We start from the raw sequence: 14,490 nt of genomic DNA on the forward strand, positions 1-14,490 counted from the left end.
AAAAAAGAAAGAAAGAAAACATAAAACATAGTAGAAAGAGCTGTATTCCTAAAGCTGCACAAGATTTTAACAGCTATGAAAAATGAGATATTGCATTTATCTAGTTAGCCACTGAACGAGTTTTAATTAAACTCCTGCCCTGACTCTGCTTGAGCTCCACTCAGTAGGTGACCCAAGTTCCAGGGCTGACATGTGTCCTGACACGTGAGCCTTTTGTTCCAAAATCAACCCGATCAGTCCGGCAGATGTGGATTCAAGTTCTCACAACACTGTTCAGATACCTTCAACATGCTACTCCACCATCAGAGTCTTTTGACTGCTTCATTTTCATGACTTAACTCTTAGTATTCAGGAAAGAATAAACAGCCAGAAGATGCAGAGCCTACAGACCGCACACTGGCACTGAGCCCGTAAAACAGCAACCACCACAGCCAGTCTCCTGGTCACCCACCAGTTCCCACCTCACTTGGGCCTCCTTAATTGGGTTCGTTTATTTCTGTCTACGGAATCCTGGTTGGAGAAATAAGTATAAAAGAAAACGCTAAATTCCTAAACAGCTTTTCATTGGCCACTCTCTGGGAAGGGAGGAAGGAGATAAAACCGGCAGACTTTTGTCCTTGGACCTTCTATGTTTTTTCTCAATGGAACACAAACTTCTGGAAGCAAAGAGCCAACCTTTGGCCACGTAGGTGGCAAGTCCCCACCAAAGTCCCCAGGTTGAAAAACTCTGGATCTCTTTCTCCCTGTTACAGTGGAGCACTGTCATCCTTCCACCCAGAAGACTTTTTACTCTAAACAGGGAAATCCTCACTTATTTAGGTCTCTTTTTCCAGGTTTGTATTAGTCACATCTGAGCAAAACCCCCAACATAGCCACCAATGCGTACTAACAAAATGATGGTGAAGGGATCAACAGGCTATACGATTGGGGGAGAGGAGGGAGGCGCATGTCGGAAAGTCCGTGGTAAAACGGAAACAAGATATCACACTTATTTAATAGTTGAGAATGAGATTCTCATTACTCCACAATTACCAAATGTTGTCACTATTACTATTTACTGTATTTTCTTGCAAGTTTTAAAAGGATTAAATGTGTCAGTAAGTGAAGGTTCTGTCACATCCTAACTCTTTCATGCACTTCCCTCACGAAGTTTGTCAATATTCCAGAGGCCATCCTAATCACGTGAAAACAATATACTGTGTGACAAGTTACATTTATGTGTATTTTAACCTTCATGTGTGTGAGCCAAGCCCTTCTACATGACCAACTGCCATTTGGTCATGATACTATAATTTTGATACTGATCCATTTATACACAGAGAGAGAATTAATTGATTCTTGATAATTTCTCAACACGTTTCCATGATCAGACAGGCCTACCAATGTTCTTCTTGTTGGAGAACATATAATATACATACATTATACAGATATATAATTTTTCCTATTAGCATATATTTAAATATTCTTGGCAGTATCTCATTGTTGTTTTAACTTAATATATTACTATTTCATGCTTATCTGTTATTTGGGTTTGTTATTGTTGCTGTTTACAAAGTCCTGTTTCTGTCCAATGCATATTATGTGATAGAAATGTTGTCCTTGCTTTCTTTATAAGAGTAATTTACATATTTATACGGTATACACAAACCAAAGAGTAAGAATACTTAGCTAGTTATTTGTATGAAGTCATATGTAAAAGCATATGAAGTCGCTTTATGCTTTAATATCAAATTATTCAAACTTCCCTTGACTGAGACTCTAATTTACATAAGACCTATCCCCCCTTTTTTATTCACATGCTACTCACTGCCCCCTTTCCCTTTCACCTTCCCCTTGCCCCCTTCCTTTCTCCTCTGAGAGGGTAGGGCCCTTGGGTCTCCCCCAACCCCTGCCCATCGAATCTCTGCAGAGGTAGTACAACCTCTAGAACTGAGGCCAGACAAGTTCGGCTAGAAGAACATATACCACAGACAGGTAAGAGCATGGGATAACCCACGCTCCAGTTGTTCAGGACCCACACAAAGATCAAGTTGCACATCTGCTGCATATGTTCAAGGAGGCCTAAGTCCATCCTATGTATGATCTTAGGCTGGTGATTCAATCTCTGAGAGCCTCAAGGGTCCAGGTTGGTTGACTCTGTTGGACTTCCTGTGGAGTTTCTATCCCCTTCAGGGAAGCAATCCTTCCTCCTAGTCTTCCTTAAGAGTTCCCAAGCTCCATCCACTGTTTGGTTGTGGGTGTCTATACTCTGAGTCAGCTGCTGGATGGATCCTCTCAGAGAACAGCCATGCTAGACTCCTGTCTGCAAGCACAACAGAGTATCATTAATAGTGTCATGGATTGGTGTTTGCCCATGGAATGGGTCGCTGGTTGGGCTGTAGTTGGTTGCCCATTCCCTCTGTCTCTACTCCATCCCCTTCCCTGTATTTCTTATTAGGCAGGATAAATATTGGGTTGAAAGTTTTATGGGTGGTTTGATGTTTCTTTGCTCCACTAAGGTGCCTGCCTAGCTACAGGAGGTGGCTTCTTCAGGTTCTATATCCCCCCAATGCTGTGAGCCACAACTAAGGTAACCTCCATTGATTCTCGGGTGCCTCCCTTATTGGAGGTCTCTATCACATCCTGCAGATACCCCCACCTCCCCACCCCCATTAGTTGTAGATTTATATCCATTCTCATGGCCATCTGGCCATCGCTTCTGTCCTTCCCCACATCTGATCCTAACACTGCCCAGATCCCCCTCTCCATCCCCTCACCCACCCAGGTCCCTCCCTCCATCTGCCTCTTATGTCCCCTTCTAAGTGAGATTTAAAATTATGCACTTGTGCCTTCCCTCTTGGGTCTGTGGAGTATAGCATGGGTACTTTGTATGTTATGGCTAATGTCCACTTATAAATGAGCACATACCATGCATGTCCTTTTGGGACTGGGTTACCTCACTCAAGATGATAGTCTCAAGTTCCATCCATTGGCTTGCAAAATTAACAGTATCTTTGTTTTTGATAGCTGAATGGTACTCTACCGTGAGGATGCACCACATTCTCGTTATCTTCAATTGAGGGACATCTAGGTTGTTTCCAGTTTCTGGCTTTTACGAATAAAGCTGCTATGAGCATCGTTGAGCACATGTCTTTGTGAGATGGTGGCGCATACGGATCTTCACCAACCCTACATCTGACAGGGCTAATATCCAAAATCTCTAAAGAACTCAAAAAGTTGGATGCCTATGACCCAAACAGTCCGATTAAAAATGGTGAACAGCACCAAAGAGAATTCTCAACAAAGGAATCTCAAATGGCCAAGAGGCACTAAAAAAAATGTTCAAAGTCATTACTCATCAGGGAAATACAAATCAAAACAACTCTGAGATCTATGTTACATTGGTCAGAATGGCTGACATCAAAAACTCAAGTGATAGCACGTGCTGTCGAGGATGTGGAGTAACGGGAACAATGCTACACTGCTGGTGGGATTGTAAGCTTCTACATCCCCTTTGGAAATCACTTTGGCAGTTTCTCAGAAAACTGGGAATAGTTCTACCTCAAGATCCCCCTCTCTATCCCCTCTCCCACCCAGGTCCCTCCCTCCATCTGCCTCCTAGGTCAATTTTACTCCCCCTTCTAAGTGAGATTTAACATTATGCACTTGTGCCTTCCCTCTTGTTTAGCTTCCTTGGGTCTGTGGAGTATAGCATGGGTATGCCTAGCTATAACACTCCTAGGCATATACTCAAAAGATGCTCACCATCCCCCCAAAAAAAGACCTATCCTTTTAAGGAATGTTTCTAGGTGTTTTGTTAATGAATTCTGAGTTATGTACCCATCATCACCATTTATTCAGAATATTGTATTAGTAGCCAAAGAAATCCCATTCCCATTAATAATTACTCAATTTGTAGCCACCTTCCACCCACAAGTGACATCCACTAACTTCCTTCTGTTTCTGCAAATCTGCCTTTGGGAGATTTCTTACACAACTGCATTGTTTACCGTATGAGCTCTTTGTCACTGAGCATAATGGTTCCAAAACTTCCGTCCATGTTGTAGCACAAAGCAGTATTATGTTCCTTTTTATGGTTATGTAGTATTTCCTCGTGTGGGTGTACTATTTCTTGTTTATCTATTCATAGAAATTGTGATCTCTTCCACATTTGGACTACTCTGAGTAATGCCGCTCTAGACGTGCATGTACTTGTTTGGGGATGGACATGTGTTTTCAATTCTCTTGGCTCTGTGCCTAAAAGTGGAATTGCTAGGTCATATGGAAACTCTATGTTTAATGTTTTGAGGGAGTGCCAGACTATTTCCAAACAGCTGTTGCATTAGCTTTTCCTGGGAAGATGCGAGCAAACGCTTACTCAGCCCAGACAGGACTCCAACAATAGAGTAAAGAAACGATTCCACCCAAGTCTTGGTGAATTAATGACTTTAATTGTGATTACTTACGTAAGCAGGGGTGAGGAGGTACCTACAGAAACACGGACAAATCAAAAGCAGCTATACAACCCAAGAGAAGTCCCTGTCCCCACAGCCAGCCACTGTGACTACTTTTATGTCATCCTGAAGGGGAGCTCTTTACCCCACTACTGTATGTTATTGAGCCCAGTCTTTTGAGGACTTCAATTAGGGATTCACAGCTGCTGAGTGTTCAAGAAGGCAACAGTCATGTCATGCTGGAGGAGACACACCAGAGCAACAGCTGAACCATTTGGCATCCGCACCAGCCATGAATGACGATTCTAATTTTGACATGTCCTCTTCACCATTCCAACCAACCCTCTTCTCTAATCAAAGCCATTCTAGTGGCTATGAAATGATGTGCTGTGTTAAGGTGGCTTTGATTTTCATTCATTCAGCACTGCCGACCATATATCTTCACGAGCCTAGTGGCCAGATGTATGTCTTTGTGACTTAATATTCATTGTATTTAATTTCATTATCTGTGTTATTGTGCGAGCGCTCACCACGAATGCTAGTGCATCATTAGATACGGTTTCAAGTCATCTTCATCTTTTTAATGCTACTGTGCTTTGATAAAGCAATTGTCAGAGTCTAATTGATCTTGTTTTCCATTCACGTTCGTGCTTTGGATGCTATAGTTGAAGAACCATTGCCTAATTCAAGATGATAAGTTTATACCGTTTTTTCTTCTTCTCGATATTCTATAGTATAGCCTGTGGGAGGAAGCAGATACTGCGCTGCCCATGAATGAAAATGTCAGGATGAAACCTAAGGTTTTTCAGGCTAGCCTAAAACTACATAAACATGAAAGTACTAGACTTTCAGCACATACATGAGCCTGCTCCACAGAGATTAGTTCTTACTTGCTATAAGGTGGGTGAGCAGCTCCACTACTCTGCATGACGTAACACAATTGTCCTTTCCCTAGTGATCTTTTGATTCCTTAAAGACTTCCTCAGCATCCTGGCCATACCATTTCCTGGAAAGGGTTGAAGTTTTGTCTGTCTCCTTTACTGTTTTGTTCCATCTCGAGTTTTGTATTCGTGTAAAGTGGGGGTCTCATTTTCTGTCTTTCCTTTGATGACCCTTTGGCACAGTGGTGTTTGACAAGATTTTCCACCCTACTAAGCCACACTATGCCATGTCTTCTACCATAAGTCTCCAAATGGGTTTCATGATGTTCCTGGAATCTCTAGTTCATCCTGCTACTCCCTCTAACATTTGCACTTACATACAAAGTCACTGAGTCTTCATTTCTTCTCACATGTGGCTTTTCTTTCCTGTGATGTCAGAGGGCTCTCCTGCCATGTTGCTACTCCTTCTCACTCCAGTTACTCATAGTATCCATTTCGGGAGCTGTGGGTCTGCTTGTTCTATCTGCTGGGTCCTGCATGTGGGGGCCTCTCTTCATATTCTGATATGATCCTTATGGAAACTTCTTTCTGGGGGAACCTAGGAATAGGAAAATGAATTAAGAGAGATTTCATTTGGTAATTTCTTTTAGGGGAAATTTGAAGTTTCCTCATCATGGCAACAAACACTCTGGGTGGTCCTTTCCTGGCCATGATGTTTTGAGTTCACTTAAACAAATTATCCCCATGTTCACTTGTATCCCAAGCATATACCAGCATCCGTCCAACTTCCCTGGACTAATTGGACCTTTTCTAATCCTCCTGTGCTAGACAAGGCTTTTATGAAGACTTCTACTACTAGTATTTTTAAGTGCAAACTTAGTGTAGATTATAGAGCTAAATTTAAATTAACACAGCGAATGCTTGCACAAACTGAGGGTAAAGGGACACTACATCTGGACACATTTCTTCATAATAGAGCTATAATGTCTCTCTGTACTTTCACATTTGATGAGAAGGCTAATAGCTACATGGTAGGTCTTCCTAAAATAATGGGATACGGAATGATGTCATCTCCTTTTACTTACAGAAATAATGCCCATCCTTCCATCACCTGGCTTGGAAAGAACTTCATACTGCAGGGCAGACTCTGTCCTAACTGATTACCCTCGATGAGCAGAGGTCTTTCCACTTATATCAACTTATTTGAACCTAGACCACAGATTGTGGAATTGGTGGAGTAAATCTTATCTTTGAACATTACAAATAATATCTGTCTTCCAAGGACATTTCTAATCTATTCTTTGTATGTAGTTTTATGTATCTTCAAAATTAGACTTACAGTTGGGTTTTTAGAGGCAACTATAATAGTTTTGATCATTCACAGGTTGTGTAATATCTCTAAGTTTGTACATTAAAACATTCCTGGGGTATTTTGCTTTTTTGTTTTTTTTTTTTTGTTTTTTTGGGTTTTTTTTGAAGCAGGATTTAGTCATCATGAGTACTGAGTAGAAACCCCCCTTTTTAATGATGCAGATGACATAATGTATCCATGGAATTTGTAACAAGCAGAGTGGTTCCCAAAAGGTACACATCTCAAAGAAATACCACTAATAAAGCTATATGTTGTGAGTTTTTAGAAAGGACAATTTTAGCCCCTACTTTATGAGAGGTCTATATCCTGCTTAGTATGCCTTTCAAAGCAAGAATACTTAACATGAACCTCTAGTAACAACCAATAGGTTGGCTTTTCAAATGCAGTTTAATTTCTCCTTAAAAGCAATTCCAAATAAAAGAATTAAACCACATTACACAGGAACCATAAGATGCATGAAGTCTTTCAGAGACTCAGAAAAGTTGGCTAAATAACACTAGGAAAGAGAAATACTTTTTCCAATTTTCTTTTGTTATGACTTCTGTATAGTAATTATTACTAATTAATGGAAACTAATCATTTGTCTTTCTGCTTTTAAAAAACTAATCTATTCAAATGTCTGTTAAAATGTGCTTAATCAAGTACAAATCTTTATCACATTTTCATAGAAACACACAGATAGGTAGCAACCTAATGGGCAATAAGAAACATTTACTCAAGCTATTAGATTCTTTAGGAGAGAGAAATATGGATCTAATTTGAGGTTATACTTTTAAGAATTCTTATCTGTATCTCTCTAGTGGGCTGTTATTTCTACACAACTGTGACTATTAAATAGAGAACTTTGCCATTTTATGTTCTTGTAAGTTGGGACCAAAAATATGTTTGGGAGTTTCTGACATTATAATTACCTTAGCACAATCAAACTGTTAGAAGTTTGACAGTTCTTCATCCAATATGCATTTTTTAAAATTTTATAGTCATATGGGAAATAAAGCTAAGCCACCCTATGAGTGAGCCCTGGACTAGAGGATGTAGGACCAGGAATCGTGCAGATGTGGAAACCTGGCCCAGTGCTCATGCTATGGTCGATGAGAAACACCTGTGACTCCAATACCAAATTCAGAGTTCAGAGTGCAAAGACAAACTGAGAACATGAGATATCTACAACAGGGTGAATTTATTAATTCAATAAATTAATAAAGCATTATACAGAGTCTAGAATTTGCTTAGTGTGTTTAGCCTATATAAGATCAAACATGAAAAGCAGGGGGGAGAAATAAATGCTTAAAGATGCACAAAAATTATATATTAGATGATATGAAGATAAAAGGAATCTCAAGAATGGAAACAAATGAGCAAGAAAAAATACAGGGATAGAAGTGTGTGTGTGTGTGTGTGTGTGTGTGTGTGTGTGTGTGTGTGTGGTTTAAAAGGAGTATTAGATCCTTTTAAATCACATCAAATAACAAAAGTAATAATTTTCATAAAAATTTGCTGATGAGAGGGTAAGTCCTATAGGGAAGGAAGAAAATAATGTAAGAAGGCAAAAAATTAAGACAACATAAATTTAGAACTAGGAGAGGTCCCAAAGTTCTGATCCCAAACCCCTTCAGACAGGAAGACAACATCCAGACTCGAGTTCCCAGCCTCAGGTGACACAGAGACAGATTTCAGGCTGGATCCCAGAATATGGGCTTCCAAGTGGCCTCTGGCTGCTCACTTGTAGCTCCTGCTCTCTCAGAAAATGACAAGAAGGAAGCGAAAGCCACAAAGAAGATTGAGCTTGAGAAGAGACGAAGTCATGAATAGAGGTCGTTGCTACAAACCATTGCCACTGAGGCCCAGATTCCAGGCTCCCAGGGACACTGAAGGGCCATCCCTTTGACTTCCACTTGCCACAGAAGGCTGCTTGAGGACCTATGTAGATCAGAGCTTTACTTGACCACAGCTATATACAGACCTTTTGCTTATTTTTCAAACCACATAATTTTTTCCCTCCGGAAGCACTAAACTATCATTTGAGAATGTTTATGGCATATCCAGCCTTTTGCAAAGTCTCCCCAGAGTCAAAACTCCAAACTCCCCAGCCTTTTCCCCTTCTCCATCTCAGGAGTGTGAAATCTTATTTTCCACTTCTCTGCTCAGATTTAAGAAGTCACCTCCTGTCTAACCTTTTCCTATGAAAGCTGAAAGCATCAGGCTGTCATCTGACCACCCTAGTGCCATTGGCTTCTCCAGTCTCCCCACCAGGACCCCTGGGCAGAGGGATTCTGTGCCCTCTGGTAACAGCGATCCTTTGCCCTGTGTGTTCCATAAAGCTCCACTTTACACTGCGGTGCCTTAGAAAGTCTACAAAAGAACCTTCCACCAGCACGCGAAACCTTGCCACAACATGTCGGCAACTGACCTCTCATCCTCTAACCGAGAGAGACATTTAGACAGAATTTAATTATCGTAGAACTATCAAAGACTGATTAAATGAATGTATGGTGACGCTGGGGTTTTGTTGATGGTGTTGTTTTACGACTCTCTGAGAAAATATGCTCAGTTAAAACACTATGGCTCTCAATTAGGCAGCTGGGTGACATATAAATATATATTTATGTTTGATGCCTAAGTGGCCATTGGCTTTCCTACTGTTTTACTTAGCTAACAAAACAACTCTATCAAAGTAAGTATTATTCCAAAACCCAACTTCCTGTGCAGAATGCTCCCACATGCCCTATCCGTCTGGCTCTCTGATGAACTACATCGTTTCTTATAAACTGTCCATGGCCCATAAATTTTCAAACATAAAGGCTATTACTGAGCTCTGCAAATCTGCTGAGAATTTGGGCCTTTCAACTCTGTCTTACCTGGCTGGAAATGAGAGCGTGAAGAAGTGTCACCTCCGGGCTCTCCCTCTGTCCTCCCGATCACTGTCCATTCAGTGAGAATCAGGTAACACGTACAAGTCTGGAACAAGAGTTCGCTCCGACAAACTCTTTAGCATCAAATTAGCATTTTTTTTTCTTGCAAGTGCTACAAGGAAGAGTAGAAAAAGAAGAGCCTTGGGCAGTTTTGTAATTAATCTAGGCAATGTAACTTAGAAAATCCAGAAGACTAAAAGGAGGAAGAAAGGAAAAAGGGAAGGGTGGGAGTTATCTTTTCACCTTTATTTTTATTTTATACGTATGAGTGTTTTGTCTGGTGGTTATGACTGGTGTCCGTGAGGGCCACAAGAGTGTCAGATATCTGGGGACTGAAGTTACAGATGTTGTGACTTGCCATGTGGGTGCTGGGAATGAAACTCTGGTCCTCCTGGAGAGTAACCAGCAATCTTAAAACTTCCCAGTAAAAGTCTTCTTTTTAAACACTAGCAGCCAAATTATTTGTGACAGTGGCAGAATGAGAATCAAGAGAGCACATCTTAGCATCAGTCTATAGTATGTTACCCGGGATGGAGTACTCTGAAAGTAGCAGTTGTAGCCTGTGCCTACAAGTGCCTTGCAGTTTACGGTCATCTCCTAGACACAAAGTGATGTTTGAGTACCAAAATTTCAGAATAAAGAATGGGAACCTGACACATCCGTGTCTCTGAGCTTTCTTGTTGGTTTATCACTAATTCCAAATCACCAATTTGATGATCGCAACAATAATGACAGACAGTATTAACAGTCAGCTAACACTGTCAGTGGTATCAATCGGCAATCGGCATTTGCTTCAGGCAACGTCAAATACAACTGGATGTTTTTCAGCATCAAGCCAGTTAAACTTATGAACAGTAGACAGTATAGCTTCATGAGAAAATTGCTATATTTTTAGGATTTTTTTTTCCAAGCAAACATGGAAGGCTACTAGAGAGAAAGCCAGAGAAAGTTCGCGTGTTGGGGGGATTGGTTCTATTTGCTTTGCCAGTGCTTTCTTGTGTGGGGGTATCTTCTCTCCTCAGCAGCCTCTGATCTGTCTTTCCTTCTCTCCTCAGCAGCCTCTGGTCTCTTTCCACCTTCATGTTTCCATTCACATCTTATTGAGTAAGCACTGGGATGTTCTTGCTATGGTTCGCATTGTTGACAGAGAAACACAATGTTCTGTTGAAGAATTCTTCAGGCAACATAAGGAAATTGTGAATGGTCTGTGTGTTTAGAATTGATTGGGCTACCATATTCTAGATAAGACGAGCTTAATCACATTAAAACTGTTTAAATTTTCTCTCCTGAGTAGTTTCAAACCAAATGTGAAATCTTCATCAAGCACACTAACCTCATCTAGTTTAAAGACCTGGGATAAAAGGGAACCTCAGTAACTGGGTGATGTAAAATGTGTCTTTCACCAAGCCCCATTGCTGGTGCATGTAGGATATGAAGGCAGTTTCACGTTTTATTTCTTGAAAAATATTATTTGGTGTACTATGTGCACAGTCCACAATGACTAGGAATCAGAGCTTGTATATTGTAATTTTTCCTGCTGTCTATACAGAAGATTTGCACCAAAAACCCTTTTCAGTGGAAATAATCAAAGTTAAAATATGGTTCGTTACCATGGCATTTAACTGAAGCCCTTGATGACACAATCCTTAGAAGACCAAGGATGATGTAAGAAGAATACGGGAAGTTCGCTGTCTGCCCAGATAGTTGATAACTCAAAGTGCTGAGTGCTGTGTCGGATGGGTTCATTTTCTCTCACAAGTTTTCTTTAAAGAAGATCATAAAACCTCACTGGGAACATTTGACCGAGGAGTAATAGGTAACCATGTGGCAGACACTCACAGCACAACGGAATGTCACTGCTTCCTGACAGCTGTCGAGACAGATGTGTAGAACTTAAGTTCTATAAAAATATTTTTTCATCTTCTAGAAAAATATCTGGGAAACATTTATTGTGTCAAGCCACTTTTCTACAACTTTACTGTCAACAATTAACGCAATGGATTGAAAAGCCATTGATTAGGCTGAGCTTTCCATAAAAATTTGATCAAATGGAAAGAAAAAAAACTCATGAGCAGTTCCTTTTCTTACTGTTCATTCACAGTCAATGTCACCATTTACATGACTTGTGGAGAAAATGAAAGTACGGTTTCCCACGTTCTTTATCCTCTTGACTTGAATCGGCGTGGCAGGCAACTTGATCTTGCAAAGGAATCATTAACCTTGTTAGCAACAATAACCATGTTAAGTTAGGACGCGTCTAAACAGTTACCTCAGCTTAGCATTTCCTACACCATGACACAGCTGCTTCGCGCCAACGTGGCAACACTTTTAGTTAAAGCTCAAATGAGTTATGAAGTGACCTTTAATAAACACAATGTCTCCAGTTTCCTACCTGTTGGACACTTGCTGAAACCGGTGCACCACCTTACACACATTGCGGAATGATGTAGTAACTAGCGGTAGGCAAAGTCGGCCTGGCGGCAACTGCTCACATCTGACTTGCTTGTTATAAAGGGCTTTGCGGGTAGAGCACTTAAGTTAATCAGTAACCAAAAATATATGTAAGCCTACTGTACCTAGTTTATTACTGATAAAAGTGTGGAGCTTCTGAATAAATGACCCTGGAAGCAAGCTTCGGTGTCTAGAGCCTCAGTCCCCCACACCGGAGCCTCAGTCCCACACTGGAGCCTCATTCCCACACAGCGTGCAAATCCTACGCAGATATCCCAGTAAAGGCTGGAAACAGTTCACATCTGCCTTGACTTCATATTTCCATTTTCCTACAAGGTTTACTTTGCTGTCACTCAAGATAGAAGAAACCTTTAATATAGCCCACAGCTCTCGTAGGCCTATCTGTAATTTTCAACAGGAAGATTTTGATGTTGCATCCTGTTTAAAATGTTTTACGCACACACACACGTGTGTGTGTGTGTGTGTGTGTGTGTGTGTGTGTGTGTGTGTGTGTGTGTGTATGTGCCCATGTGTTCAATGATGTGTACAGAAGTCAGACCAGATAGCAAGTGCCTTTGTCTGCTGGGTCATCTTAAGAACCCTAGTGTCCTGTTCCCTCCAGGGCCTGCAATCCTTCCTTCTGGTCTTCTATCAGAGTCCCTGAGCTCCATCCATGGTTTGAATATGGGTGTCTGCATTTGTCTGAGTCAGTTGTTGGGTGGAGCCTCTCAGAGGACAGGCTAAACTCCTGTCTGTAAGCATAGTATCACTAATTGTGTCAGGGATTGGTGTTTGTCTATGGAATGGGTCTAGAGTTGGGCCAGTTATGGATTGGTTATTGAAGACCAGTAGAGTCCACTAACCTGGACCCCTGGGGCTCTCAGAGATGAACCACCAACCAGAGAACACACACAGGCTGGACCTAGGTTTTTCTGCTCCTAAGTAGTAGACATGCAGCTTGGTCTTCATGTAGGTTCTGAACAACGGGAGCAGGGCCTATCCTGAAAGCTGTTAGGCTCTTTTGGCTGGGCTGCCTTGTCTGGCCTCAGTGAGGGAGAATGCACCTAGTCTAGCAGAGACTTGATGTGCTGGGGTGGGTGATACCCAAGGGGCCCCCACCCACTCAGAAGAGAAGGGGAGGGAGGGGAGGGGGAAGAATTGTGGGAGAGGGGCAGTGAGCAGGATGTAAAGTGAATATGTAAAAAAATTAATTAATTTTTTTTAAAAAGGCACTCTAATGTCACAGTCTTACCTGGTAAATCTTGACAGAAAAAAAAATTAATGAAAGAAACACAATTAAAGTCAAATTCAAGGTGATGATCCACCTTTCCTTTTTTTAATCCATCTGAACATTTTAGTAAATTAATACAAAGTATCAAGTGGTTTTCCTTTAAAGGCAGAGCCTGCCTACAAGGTGTGAGAGTTTTAGAACTCTGTAGACCTCAGTCCCCAGTTTTTAAAATGAACAGACTGCATCCATTTAGGATTGCTTGTTTGTACACGTGTCCAGGCCTGACCACTCAGGACTGGACATCACAGGCAGGAGCTGGTCCCTGGACAAAGCTAATTCTGGCTTTCTCAGAAGCCACTGACGGCCTGTACCTCTCCATCTGTGGGTAGGACTGTGAAAACTTTACCCTGTCTACACTGGCCTGTCAACTGCTATAGTTACCCTGCAGGTCTGGTTCAGGCAACCACGTAGTTGAGATCTGGTGGGTACAGCTTTCCTGTCATGCTTAGGGGACACTATATAGCAACCGGAGCTTTGGTTCGCTGACCCTTAAGCTTTTCCACCCTTTCATTCGCAATTTCCCTAAGCCTTAGATTTATGGACTGCACTGAAGATGTATCAGCTAGAGGTAGACATCCCACAGTTCCCCATTGTCTGCATTTCCACCAGGTATAGATTGCTCTAACTGGCCCCGTTAGTTGCAAAAAGAACTTTGATGAGGGACACGTATTTGTGGGTATAAAGATGAATACAAGTACTTGGAGGAAGGTTTACAAATTATGTGAATTTAGGTAGTAGTTCTCTTTTCAGGTCTGTGACCCCTCCAGCTATGGTTACATTTGCAGTAGCCGGCCTAATTCCCTCCTATTGAGTGAGCCTCAAGGCTGATTAGACAGTGGCTTGTTACCCCGGGGTAAAAGTTTCATTACTGCACCATCAGAGGTATCTTGGCAGTTGGTGATCCTATCCACCTATCAAACCTATAAGACGTAAAATCAAACTGCAATCTGCTTAACTCTGAGGAAACGATCGAAGTGACATCACTGGGCCTAGTGATTCAGGCTTGAAATCCCAGCTACTCAGAGGGCAGAAGGGGAAAAAAAAAAAACCAAAGCCTTCTCTGCCTATAGAGTGAGTCCAAGGCTAATATGAGCAATTTCGTGAGACCCTATCTCAAAAGAGAGAAATGGAAAAGGAGCTAAGAATACAG

At 41.4% G+C, this 14,490-nt stretch overlaps 1 long non-coding RNA gene across 1 annotated transcript in view; it reads right to left on the bottom strand.

Moving 5' to 3' along the window:
- Nucleotides 1-4,621: 4,621 nt before the first annotated feature.
- LOC120096678 (uncharacterized) overlaps nucleotides 4,622-14,490 on the bottom strand; it is a 31,029-nt gene continuing 21,160 nt past the window's right edge. Inside the window, exons 2-3 of the long non-coding RNA XR_015637560.1 lie at nucleotides 9,545-9,710; nucleotides 4,622-5,912 (exon numbers count right to left, since the gene is read on the bottom strand). This is a non-coding gene — a long non-coding RNA (uncharacterized LOC120096678). The remainder of the gene's footprint in view (nucleotides 5,913-9,544; nucleotides 9,711-14,490) is intronic.

The sequence above is a fragment of the Rattus norvegicus genome, chromosome 14, assembly GCF_021556685.1.
Source record: "Rattus norvegicus strain SHRSP/BbbUtx chromosome 14, alternate assembly SHRSP_T2T, whole genome shotgun sequence".
NCBI lineage: Eukaryota > Metazoa > Chordata > Mammalia > Rodentia > Muridae > Rattus > Rattus norvegicus.